This window comes from Equus caballus, chromosome 19 (genome assembly GCF_041296265.1).
Source record: "Equus caballus isolate H_3958 breed thoroughbred chromosome 19, TB-T2T, whole genome shotgun sequence".
In the NCBI taxonomy this organism is placed as follows: Eukaryota; Metazoa; Chordata; class Mammalia; order Perissodactyla; family Equidae; genus Equus; species Equus caballus.
Window position 1 is genome coordinate 4,946,581 of NC_091702.1, and position 13,106 is coordinate 4,959,686.

The 13,106-nt window shown below is 42.9% G+C and overlaps 1 long non-coding RNA gene across 2 annotated transcripts in view; it reads left to right on the forward strand.

Moving 5' to 3' along the window:
* Positions 1–5,609: 5,609 nt before the first annotated feature.
* The window catches only part of LOC138919051 (uncharacterized), a 36,830-nt gene continuing 29,333 nt past the window's right edge, over positions 5,610–13,106 (forward strand). The window contains exon 1 of one of the 2 annotated variants that reach the window (XR_011428945.1): positions 5,610–6,010. This is a non-coding gene — a long non-coding RNA (uncharacterized lncRNA). The remainder of the gene's footprint in view (positions 6,011–13,106) is intronic. The other variant, XR_011428946.1, reaches the window with a different exon arrangement.

Sequence of the window (13,106 nt, forward strand, 5' to 3'; positions counted from 1 at the left end):
AATCTACTAGGTGTGAAATACTATCTTATTGTGGTTTTAATGTATATTTCCCTGATTAGTGAGGCTGACATCCTTTCAGTTTCTGGCATTCACACTTCTTCTGGTCCTTCCTGAACTCTTCTCTCCTCCTCTCCCTCCCTCTTTCCTTCCTCCTTCTCTCTCCTCTGTCGCTTGTCCTTTTTCTCTATATTTTATTGTTGATGTTGATTTGCAGGAGTTCTTTCTATCCTCTGGATATGAAATTATTTGTCAGTTATATTTGTTGCTTGTGTTTTCACTTTTTAAAAGGGTGCCTTTTGATGCGTAGAATTTAAATTTTAACATAGTCAAATTTATCAATTTTGTCCTTTGCATTTGAGCTTTTTGTTTGTGTTGTATTTAAGAAATTCTTCTCTAGCCCTAGCTCATAAATACATTCAATTTACTTGATAAAAGATTTAAAGGTTTTGCTTTTCACGCTTTGGTTTCTAATGCTTCTGCGATTGATTTTATGTGTATGATGAGAAATAAAGATCCGTCATCTTTTCCTTGTAGAAAACCAATGGTCCAGCACCATTCGCTAAAGAGCCCTTCCTTTCTCCTGGTCTGCAGTGCAGGCTTTGTCAATGGCCACGTCCACATTTACACGTAGGTCTCCTTTGGGACTCTTTATTTTGTTTAGTCAACCAATTTATCTAACCTTGTATCAAAACTGCACCGTTAAAATTACTACGGCTTAATAATAAGGGTTTTTGTTTTTGCTTTTGGTGAAGAAGATTGGCCCTGAGCTAACATCTGTTGCCAATCTTCCTCTTTTTGCTTGAGGAAGATTGTTGTTGAGCTAATGTCTGTGCCAATCTTTCTCTATTTTGTATATGGGATGCTGCCACAGCATGGCTTGATGAGCGGTGTGTAGGTCCACGCCTAGGATCTGAACCTGCAAACCCCAGGCCACTGAAGTGGAGTGCATGAACTTCACCACTACACCACCAGGCCAGCCCCGATAAGAAGCTTTGATTTCAGACATGGCATATCCCTCAAACTTGTTCTTCTTCATAATTGTTGGTTGGAGCTTTTTTCTTTTCTGTATAAATTTTCAAATCATCTTGCCAAATTATTTGGAAAATCATGCTGAGATTTCCATCATACTGCTTGGAATTCATAGATTGATCTGGGCAGACAGAATATTAAAGTGAGTTGAAGTACAGTGACTCACTTATTGGGTCATTTTCTAGTGCTTACTTTGTGCCAGCCCCTGTGCTGACGCTATGCAGGGGACTCCGTGATCTGGACCTGACTCGTCGTGCTGCCCTCACCCACTGCATCCCCATCTGGCTCTGCACCTCAGCCATCAGAAGCCTCTTTCCAGGGAGCAAATGCACCACTCCCTCCTCCGTCCTCCTCTCTCTGCAGATACTCTCCCTCTGCACGGCACACTCCTCACTCCCTCTTCTTCTCCCTACTTCTGCTTGCTTTTAGTCTGACGTCCTGGAGAAGCCTTCCTTGCCCCTTCACTGCGGGTGAGACGCTGTGCTCTGGGCTTCCTTAGCATCTCCCATGCCTCCTTTGTCACCAGCTTCCTCACACTTATGGAAATTTCCCACGTCCCCAGCGGACTGTTAACTCGGGGAAGATGGGGATTATTTCATGCTGTTCACGGAAGGCTCCCCAGGACCGATGGATTCCCAGTATCTGGCACCTGGTTGGTACACAATCTCTACTAGAAGCAAGGCCCTGGGGCAGGCAGTTTGGGGGGGTACAAAAAAATTCATCAGACTTGTATGCATAAGCTATAATACAAAGCAAAATGTAGGAATCATTGGATTAAAAATAAGCATATAAAGTGCTAGTGTGTTAAGCTGCCTTCCCAGATTTATTAGAATCAGTTTCCTATTGAATGTATATAGTTTTATTATAATCTCTGGTGTTTTAAGTTATTTTAAATGCAAATATACTTTAAAATTATATTGATATTTTCAGCAACCACCATGACGGGTTAAAACTGTAGAAACCTCTAATTCCACAGCAGGAAAGAACTGGTTCTGGCTCCAGATGTGAGATATGCTATGGGAGAGGAACCTGGGCAGAACAATTTTTCACCAGCCCCCAGGCTGAAGACTCCTCACATTGTTTCTTCATGACACTTGTAGCCTTTGCACAGAACTTCAAGTTCACTAAACACAATCTGAAAATAAAGTGGCCATTTCACCTTCTCATTGCCTGAATTTGGGCTCCTGTCATCTTTCCCCCAGAGTTTTGCTGTGCTACTCCTGTCTCTCTCGTCTGTCCATGGTTCTCCAGGGCCCTAAATTAAGGGTCCCCAAACCCAAATCTGAGCAGTCACTCCCTTCCCAACAGCCTATGATGAATTGCTGGTGGCTAAAGGGTCAAGTTCAAACTCCTAATTCAGCATAGAAGGTCCTTCACTTCTTGCACCAACTTATCTTTCACTTTTTATCCTAACTATTTGGTTTTATATTTATTTTTCTCCCTGTCTAGACTCTGAGTTCCTCAAAGATAGGAAGCCTGTGTTATTCCTCTCTTATCTGTGGTGCCTGGCACCTCCAGGTTACTCAGTAAATGCTAGGTGAATTACTTTTATGCAACTAGAGAGGCTTCTGTCAATTCTGAATGGCTGTTGGTGACATCAAATTGAGAAGGTCATATTTCTTAATTGAATTTTGAAAGGGTATAATTGGTGCTATTTGGTCAAAAGGAAGTTCAGGAGTGAAATTCTCAATTATCGTTTTTTCTTGAGAGCCTTGCCATTAACAGGCACTCATGTGGCTACACACTCAGAATATCGTAGGTGAGGGCTGGGCTGAGGCCGAGCCAGCAGCACTGAGTCCAGGAGGCCAGGGGGAGCCCCTTGTGGCTTCCATGATTCCTGATGTGGTGATAGTGGTGACCGAAATTTTATGATATTGCCAGAGGAATATGTACATGCCTTGGAAAAATAGCATCTGTAAATATCAAGCAAGATGTCATTCCACGGCTTCAAATCTATATTGTTATGTCCCTAAGTCTTTACTATTGTTCATCACGTAAAGTAAGACCAACAAAAGGACAACAAAATCTATTCCAGGGATTCAAACTGGAAGAGGCTGCAGTTTCATGTTGCTTCATCTGTCTGGGATTTGGCCAAAGGGAAGGGAGCAAGCAAACAAAAAGTCTATGAGCTGTCAGAAGAAAACATGTCACCACGCCTCCCAAATGAAGGGAGGCACCTCCAAGTAGCACTAAGCCTAGGGGAGCCACCTGTGTGTAAGGGATGCTGCTCACCTGTCCCCAGATCTTGCCTAACGTCAGGGAGGAGCACTTCATTTCCAGTGCTGCTCCGTGTTTCTGTGGAGCGATGACTAGTCCACTCCTCAGGAAGGACAAGTACGGGGACACTTCCAGTGTCTCCCCAGGGGTGAAAACATGACTTCTCTGGTTGGGGAGTTTGGAGAAGGAACTGCCCAGGCTCCCCTCAGCCCCCTGCAGAGCGTCTCTTCCTACAGTCAGCCTCTCTGCTAGTGTTCTCTGTCCCTCCTGCATCAGCCTGCTGGGACCCGTCTGCCCCTGTGTGGGGAGCCTGCAGTTGCCCAAACGCACCTGCACCTGGGCAAGTCAATCTGTCTAATTAAGAGGTAAATGTTAGAAAGGCTGTTGTGGCTGGCCACACATTTAAGGCACGTGCATCCATCCAGGTCTTGTCAGTAATAAAGCTGATTTTGGTCGCAGTATGTCTGCCCTCTATAACTCAATTGGTTAGAAATTTGGGAGGAGAATAAGAGACGTCACTTATGGTCCTTCACCGCTTCCATTCCCAACAGAACAATCACCCTTAGGCCCCCCATATGTAAACGTGACAGACCCGCATTTAGGATCTGCTCCCCACACCCCCAAGAGAGCAGCATTACAGATAAACCTGAAATCTACATCTCCTCTCCTCCCCCTCCCAGGAACTTGGTTGGTGTGTCTTCATCTCATACAAATTTGAGACTGGGTTGGTAGGTGGCTAGGAGATTTCTTTTTCCCTTTTGTAATTTCACATTAACTCCATTATTAAATTTTTCTCAAATTCACATTCATTGGCTTTCTACAAACTGAAAATTTTCTTTATCAAGTTTGTTAGTGGGAATAATTAGTGGAAGGAAAAGTGACCTGACATATAGAAAATGATGGATTGCTGAAGTTTGAAAAGGACTCATTATCCAGAGACCTGAGTCAAAACTTTCTGTGGGGCTGTGAACAAGTCTGGAGCCCTGAAGGCCTGTATCCATCACACCAGCTTGTAGGGTACACGTGAGGACCAAGTAACAATGTGTAGGAAATGCTTTAGAAACGTCAAGTGCTACACTGATATGACTAGTTTTCAAATGAATTAAGGTATCGACTAGGAAAAACAGAAAGAAGGTCGTTTACTGCTCTTGTAATGTGTGATGATTAAATTTTAGAATTGCTATATATGAAATTGAGAAAGCAGCACAACTCGAGTGAAAAAAAGAATGACTTTGCTGTACCACGTGGTTTACTAGCAGGAGCTTCTAAGACTTGGTCAGAGTATATGGTATTTACACAACCTGTGAGAACACCACATAAGTAACTAACACATAAAATGGAAGTCTACAGCCTTGGGCTATTTTTCAAACGCAGACACCGTTTATCTGCTTATCCTGGGCAGGCGGCAAGTAAACACGCCCCTCTGTGTTCTTTATCAGCAACAAAATGTGAATGTGCTTTTTGGGAAAATGAGAAGGCTTGGGATGACGGGAATTATAAAGTAAATGAATCTATCCTAAACTACTGAAGCTACAGAATTTCTTTAGTTTCCAACTTTAGAATCAGGCAACTGTTGACCGTCCTTTTTAATAGATAAGGAAATAAATGTTCCCAGCTAGGGGCAGTAGACCATGTGAAGTCACAGCAGTGGGCGAGACTGCAGCCTCTCGCGCTGCGTTCTCAGGTGTCCTGGTCCACGAGTGAGTCTCTGGTTTGAACACTGAGCCGCACAGCTGCCTCCCCAAAGTGCAAAGTACCACGCGCCTCGGCCCAGTCTCTGAGTGCTGAGGTTTGCCAGGAAAACGCTGAATTTACAGACTGTTTTTCTGTACAATCTCAAACTTTATAATAAGATGACTGCCTCTGTATATCTCTATCAAGAACATAACTAATAATTTACTGATTAAAACAAGTTCTTGGAAAAATTAAAGACCTAATTTATGACTGGAACCTGAAATAGCCCACACAAGTAGCCCAGCTTTTAATTTGTAAATAAGCAATTGAGTGCATGAGTATATGATAAAACTATGAAAAATGGGGTTGAGGGGAACCTCCAAACAACATTTTGCTTTTTAGGTAAATATTCTACTACTAAAAAGTTGCCAACAATTTGCAACTTATTACCGGATACTGGGGTCAACAACATTTTTGGTCTTTTTTCTTTAGGGCATGAAATAATTATGCTTGTTTTCAAGGAAACAAGAACGTTCTGATACAGTCAGTATGCTAAATACTTAAGGAATGTCTACAATATAAATCTTAATACAAGTGGGCACTGGAGAGAAGTGTTTGAAATGCCGTGGCACATATCTGAGGGCCTTGAGTATTCTCGGGGGAAAAAGTGTTTTCTCCTGGAACGAAACACATATTCTGAGAGTGACATTTCATGTATATCCATTTGATGGTTTAAACCAGAGCGTCCACATTGAAATCAGAGGCAGTGTGGTGTGATGGATGGAAATAGTCCCGGAGTAGAAACTTCAAGATTCTAGTTCTATTTCAGGCTCTTCCATTAACTATTTGACTCTTGGCAAGTCATTTTCCTTCTCTGGGAATCACTTTTTTAAATCTATAAAATGAGGGGATAAACTAAACGAGACCAATAAGCATGCGATTGACCAGGTGACTGAGTCTGTGGCCTATGACGTCGCTGTCTGGAGACGAGAAAGCTGAGTGCAGGGCGACCTGAAGCTCCCCAGCTGAGGGAGCCTCAGGTCCTTCACCTACAGAGAGCGTCTGGGGCCGCGCTGGACTGTTGTGGTGGGTAAGTAATGTCAGGCACGGAAAACCCCTAGCATGGTGCCCTTCACGTGCTATATGTTTAGAATTCGGTAGCTATGATTGTTACTGCGCTCTAGGTGTCTTGAATACTTTATCTCAGTGCTTTACAAACTTTAGCATGCCTCAAAGTCACCTGGAGGTGAGGCTAAAGAATGGGCATTTTTAACAAATTCCCAGGTGACACTGATGCTGCTGGTCCAGGGGCCACACTTTGAGAACCACTGCTTCATTTCATTTAGTCTTCACCAAAGCCCTCTGCTGTAGATAATATCATTTCAAGAGAGAGGTTAAGTAACTCATCCCAGGGCCAACACCTGGTAAGTGAACACTTTCACTTGTGATTGAAAATTCTTTAAACACAAGTTTTTTAAATGGCTGACTGAGATTCTGTTACTGATATTTTTTATTTCTAAGAATCTTTTTATTAGCATTTTAATGCTTTTCAAATTAGAATATGCAGAGTGATTAGGTCAAAGGAACACGCAGGTGGCCCGGCAGAGGAGTGCACGGTCGACAGTGGTCCTTAGCCGAGACTGTGACCCCACCTGGTGGAGAAGCACCTGCCCACTTGAGCACCAGCTCAGCCGACTTCACAACACCAGGTGCACTGAAATTTTAACTTAAATATGATTCCCAGTGATTTCCTAATGACTTCAAAACTATCATAATGTGACAGGGCTTTGAAAGGAAAAGTTCTTGCCTACACAGGAGAGAGCCTGCCGCACCCTCAGGTGCATTAAAGGCAATGGGAATCACCAAATTCTTTAGAGCAGATCATGGCATTTTAAAAGCTGGGAGAATAGACGTGCCTGATTTATGCATTGTGATGCTCTGCCCCTCGGTCACTGAACACTTCTGTCAAAAATTTCCAGATTGCTTTGAAGGGAAGCTATTTAATACATGATGTGAGTAATTCAGGAGAGGAAAGAACTACCAGTTTAACCGAAGAGGAAACGCAGACAGAACTCGGAGACCTTTCCAGATGCCTAGAAGTTAAATGGTCAATCACGGACGTATTAACGGGGTGGGCTAGAGACAGGGCCTGGGGGAGAAAAGCTGCGTGCCTCTGCTGAGCCACATTAGACTTTATATTCCATAACATAACAAGCCCAGGGCCACGGGACTCAGACGGAACTTCATCCTAGAGAAGTAAATAAAGAAGACGCCAACCTCAATTCTGAGAGGATGTAATTGTACAGATAAAGTGCAGTGTTGGTTAATCAAAAATATTTGGTGAATATATAATATACTGTGTCTTTTTCCCCTAACGAAGGCTCCAAAATGAGGTTGCACCTTGCAGTCAGTGGCATTTAAGGATCAAAGAAACATGGCACACGTTTGCACCACAGTTTACTTAGTCGTTCTCTTGTTGTATTTAGTAATTTCCAATTGTTGCCAGGACAAATAGGATTGCTGTGAGCATATTGGTCCCTCGATGTTTTTCTGTAACTGATTATTTCTTCAGGCAATGTATGATTTAGTCTTGAGGAAAGGGAATTTTGAAGCTGTGTAGTAAGAACACAACACTGTCCTTCTCCCCAGTGCGGAAAGGGAGATGCTCCTGAATTTCCACATAGGGAAGCCATCGCGTCGCAGACTCTTCCTCCAGCCAGACCTGGGGGTTATCGCCTTAGGAAGGAGAACCCAGAGGCCAATGCTATTTCCTTTGCCTCTGCCAATCATCTGAGTGAAATGCTGCGATGATTTCCGGTTAGCCTTCCAGACCCTTTCTTTCCTTGCAAGCTGAAGCAGCGTTCTCTTTTGGTAAAACAAATTATTGGTTATTCTTCTTTTGCATCTTTTTCATATTCATAGCTAGAATTGCTGCCCTTTGAACAAGACAATTATTCCCAAAAAGATAGAAATGAGTTTACTTCCCCAATGGTTCTGAAGTAATTATATAAACAAAATTTTAGAATACAAGTGAGGATAGCAAAATAGAGAGAGCTGTTGGCAGAGTTAATTGGCTGATCTTCTGTAGATCTAATTTGGGATGTCAGTTGAATTTTTGGAAATCATTGCTATTACCTTTGAGAATTATTTATTGCTCTGTGTAATTTGAACGTGTAATACATAGTTTGTTTACTTTGGCATTATAGCTTGATTGAAAAAACTATTTCTCTCAGGGAGAGAGAAAAAAATATTTTTGAACCAGTTTTCTACCCTTCCAGCACTGGTTTAGAGAAAACATGCAGATGTAAAATGAGCACGTAATGAATTGTCAGATTTATCATGCTTTCGTTGTTTCCCGACATGGGCGAGCCAGCCGCCGCGCGGTGGGCAGGGCACTCAGGGGCATGAGCTTCCGTCTGGCTTTTGCCACTTGCTAGCTGACCTTGGCAAACTAACTAACCTCTCTGGTCCTCAGTTTTTAACACGTAAAACAATGTAATTGAAAATAGTGCTTTCTTTCTTTCTTCCCTCCGTCCTTCTTTCTTTTCTCTCTCTCTCTTTCCCTCCCTCCCTCCCTCCTTCCTTCCCATCGTCTTGGTCTTCTTCATCTTCTTCTTTTAGGAGACAGTACACTGGCTTTGAAATTAGACACACATTGTTTGGCATCTTATTTCTGCTGTGTGCTGACATCAGCAATTTTCCCAACCCTTCTGGCCCTCAGTTTCTTCCGTTGTAACATGGTAATAATACGTACCTCCAGAGTAATTTGAAGATTAAGTAAGATAGTCTGTGTAAGCAGCTGGTGTGACATATTAGTTATCACATATTAGAGCCTCACTATATGATAAGTGCTATCTCATAATGTAGCTGTGGAGAGCACGTGATAGCACATTTACAGACACTCTTTCTCCACGTTCACTTGGTGTGGAAGGAGTTAAGCCCCGGCGTGGCTTGCTCAGTCTGCCTCTCCTGAAGGTGTGGTGCCTGGGGCCCAGCCGTGACACTGCTCTCTGTCTGCCTGCCCAGAACTTGCAAAATGTCTACTTCTAAACTCCCACTAATTTTAATAATGGCACTTCTTCTTATTTAATGACTCCCTTAAAATTGAAATTTAAGCCAGGATCTTACTTGGTAAAGCTAAGAAATATGTGAAAAATCAGATTCTAAACTTCTTGACGTGGAGCCATATCCACTTACTGAGTCTATCCCCCTTCCCTTGGTGGCATCTCTCTGTGTCACTGGTCACTGCGCCAGCTTTATTGTAGATAACCCAGAGTCATTTCTCTCAGTCCACCCTAGGATACCCAAACCCTCTCCTGTGGAATCTGCAGTGCGCATCTCAGACACAATTCATTTCCTCCTGTACATGAGGGCTCCCTTCTATATCCACACTCTGGAAGACCTTAATAGACATCAGTTCAATCTCAGGTTCATTATTTCCCAGTGTTTATATTTTTGTTGTGTATGTACTTGTACACTTATCTTAGCACAGCATTATCTTAGCACTTGTATATTTATTTTAGCACTAACAAGTTGTAGGCACATTCTAAATATCACTTCAATAAGTGATTGAATGAAGTCGAACAAAGTGTGTAAGTGTGTGTGCATGTGTGTGTGTGCTGTTTGGTAACATACCCAGCTCTAAGAATTTGTTTAATTACTCTTACTTCTGTTTGATCTTCCTGATATTATTTTTTTGTACATCAACTCATAGTACTCACAGGTGCTGGTTATTATTTGAAAGTAAAAATAGTGCACACTGTTTTATTTTTAAACCTGAAGAAGCAAAGATCCAAGATGTTTTTAAAAATTACTCAAAAGCATTTGGCATTGCATTCTCATTGTAAAAGATTCAAATTACAAAGAGTTATCTCAGCAAAATGTGGACGGTCCTCCTCACACTCAACCCCTCAACTCCCCAGAATCCCCAGAACGAACCGGAGTTGATGACCTGGTGTGCATCTTTCCAACCTCCTTCCTACAAGATTACAAACATACGCAAAAATGCACAAATATGCAGATTGCTCATTTAAAGGAGCCCACGTCATGTGCACGGTTATAGTACCACCCTGTTTATCGATGTGTCTTGCCGCTCTTTCTACTACCTCTGTACCATTCACCATCCTTTTTGGAATAATCTAGAGTGTGGCTGTCTTGTAGTTTATTTGATCACTTTGCTCATGATAAACATTTAGATTTTGTTCCTAACCTTTGGCTGTTATAAGCTGTACTGCAGGGTTGAGCATTCATTGTTGTACATACATGCTAGCAATTCAGTAGGACAGATTCCTGGGCGTGATGCTGGTCAGAGAGCATACATACTTACAATGTTGATACATCCACCACTTTGCTTTCCCAAAAAGCTTAGCCAATTATTTCTATTCTTTCCAATTATTTTTCCGAGTGCCGAGAGCAAGGCATTTCCACTGTAAAGAGGAGGATGGTTAATTATCTCCTTATCACAAGTCATTGCTGGATAAATTTACTGATTGTCTACGTGTGTGTATGTAATGCAATGAGTTAGCACAGGATGTTGACTCTTTTATATTAGACTTACATTACAAATCTCCGGAAATAAATAAATGTTTCTGAGTCAGTAGTCTCATTCCATAGGACACAGATCACAGAGATGGAGGGGCTGGACATGCAGAAGGAAAGGGCAGGGCAAACTGTTTCCTATTCTCTAAGACGTGAGTGTCAGCACTCTATCTTTAAACAGAGTTTAAAAAGAACATACTCTAAAAGTATTGTATGGTTAGAATAAAAGACAGAAAGGACTTTTATATTGTTTATCAAAATGTGAAACTCATCAGTATTATGGCTTGCATTCTGTCACTGTGCACAGACAAGGAAGAGCAACTAAAATGTGAAATTAGCTCAAAACTTATGAATTTGGGCAATAAGCATGTCCTAAAAAAGGACCCCAGGGCAACATGGAGGCTCAGAGCTATCTTCTTATTCAACATGTGCTCTATTATCTTGGGAACTCCAGCATCAGTGGCAAAATTCTCACAGCTAGGCTAATTACTTTAGTAAGACCTGCTTTATTTAAAAATAAATCCAAGGCAGATGTTAGAACTGGACCTGATGACCCATATTTATCCTCTTCATGGTGGTTTGTGTCTGTGTGTGGCATTGCACAATTGGTTCCTGATCTCCACTTTGATGATACCAAGCGGCAGTATAATTCTTGCCAAATACACGCGATAGATGCTTATTTTCTACGGGGCTGCTCCAGCCTTCTTTCTCTCCAGATAGTTCTAGTTTCCTCCTAGCTGCCATACTTGCCCCTAGGGAGCTATCTGCCTTGTCAGCTCTGGCCTCCTCAGACCCTCCCCTCCTTCATTCCCACCCCCCATCCCCTCCACCAATTTGAGCCAACAAGCACTGATGCCCACTCTGTGCCAGGCTGCCCATATTAGGCCAGGTCCTTGGATGCAGGAAGAAAGCCCGATCCGCACTCCCAGGAAAACGTCAACTTTGTGGAATTTCCTAGAGTTAATTTGATAAGCTTACTTAAGATCAAATGTTATGGAATATAAAGTCTAATCAACATGTCACTTACTCTTTATAGCATCCATAATTTAACGGAGACCTTAAAAGATGAAGTAATACGAAAACTTCAACCACTGGGTCAAGAGCAGTAGAGCACACTTCTTATTTTCCCTTGTGTTGAGGGATACTTTTGCACCGAGAAGGTGACTCCCCCTCCCTTTGAGATCCCTCTAGCAAACAGGAATAGACACTTTTCTTAGGAACGCTTATATCACACAGACCTGTTCCTGATGTTAACATTTATTTTTTGTATTTACGGCTCCAATCTCAGTTTTATGTATTTGATTTATCTTCCCTTCTCAGAGAATTCATAGCAATACCTATGGCCTGTATGGGGTTGGGCCACGTTTATTTGAGTAGGATTTACATTTCAGTCAAGTGCCCCCCTCTTCACGTGGAAGGAAGCGGCTCCGACCGTGAGGTGCAGGGCCACTGCTCATTGCTCTGCCAGAGCCATGCCTGGCCCCCCAGGATTTCCACACACTGCAGTTGAGAGCCCTGAAGAGGTCCAGGCTGGTGTCCATGGGAATGTCCACAAATTCCCTTGGGGAGACAGAACTCTAGCCATGGACCAGGGGGACAGAGCCACTGTGAGGAGGGTGTCAGCCGGGAGATCTGGGGCAGTTGCAAACCTCAGAAAAGCAAAAATGATTAAACCAAACCAAAACAAAATAATCACCATAGATATGAACTGCTTCTTTCAATTGTAGACTTGCATTCCCACTTCCCACTAAGCAAAGCAAGAAAAGCAAACAGCGCCTTACTCCACGTGAAATAATACTGCACTACATGCTTAAAAACTGGTTAAGAAGATAGATCTTATGCTATCTGCTCTTACCATAAAAAAAGGAAGACAGTCTGAATCTCTGAATTACCAGAGTCTTCAGTGCAAAGTCATCTTCTGAAGCAGCCTGAGCAGACACCTGCTCTCCTGGAGGGCCAGTGCTCGTCCTCACTAGCACACCCTTCAGGAGTCCAGACCACTGTGGCAGACAGTGCTAGCTGCTCGCTTCCTTCTAGAATCCCAGTTTCATCCAGGACAACGGTACGTCCTAGTCAACCTTTCCTCCAGACTCCCTTGCAGCTAGAGTGGCTATTGGACCTGGCTCTGGTCCATGAGATACAAGGAGAAGCTGCTGCCCTGCCCACATTCTTCCTTCCTGGAATGTGTTTGCACAGCGGCTACGAAGATGGAAGCTATGCCCTGAAGAAGAAGCAACAGCAGGTAGACAGAAGGACCTGCTGCCTCCGATGGTGCTTTGGAGCGATGGAACCCACTCCGGATTGCCTTCTGGCATCTTCTCCTGTGTGAGATAAATAAATCCTCACGTCGTTAGCCCAGATTTCTGATTCTTGCTGCAGAAAGCAGATCATTGACACGGCTGCTTTCCTGAGGTGATGTCTTCTTTTGGCATTGCGTTTCTGAGACTTCAAAAGTAATGAGATGTTAAAGTTTCAAAGTTCACGGTACATACACCTGGCATTCCTGGGAAGTGGTAACTGTTAAAGGTTTCTGCAGGCTACAGATGGGGGCTGGAGGTACGAGCTTATTGACCCATCTTCCAGAAGAGCAAAACTAGTCATGATGAAATTGGCAGCTTCTATCTGCATAGTGCTAATAGATTACAAAA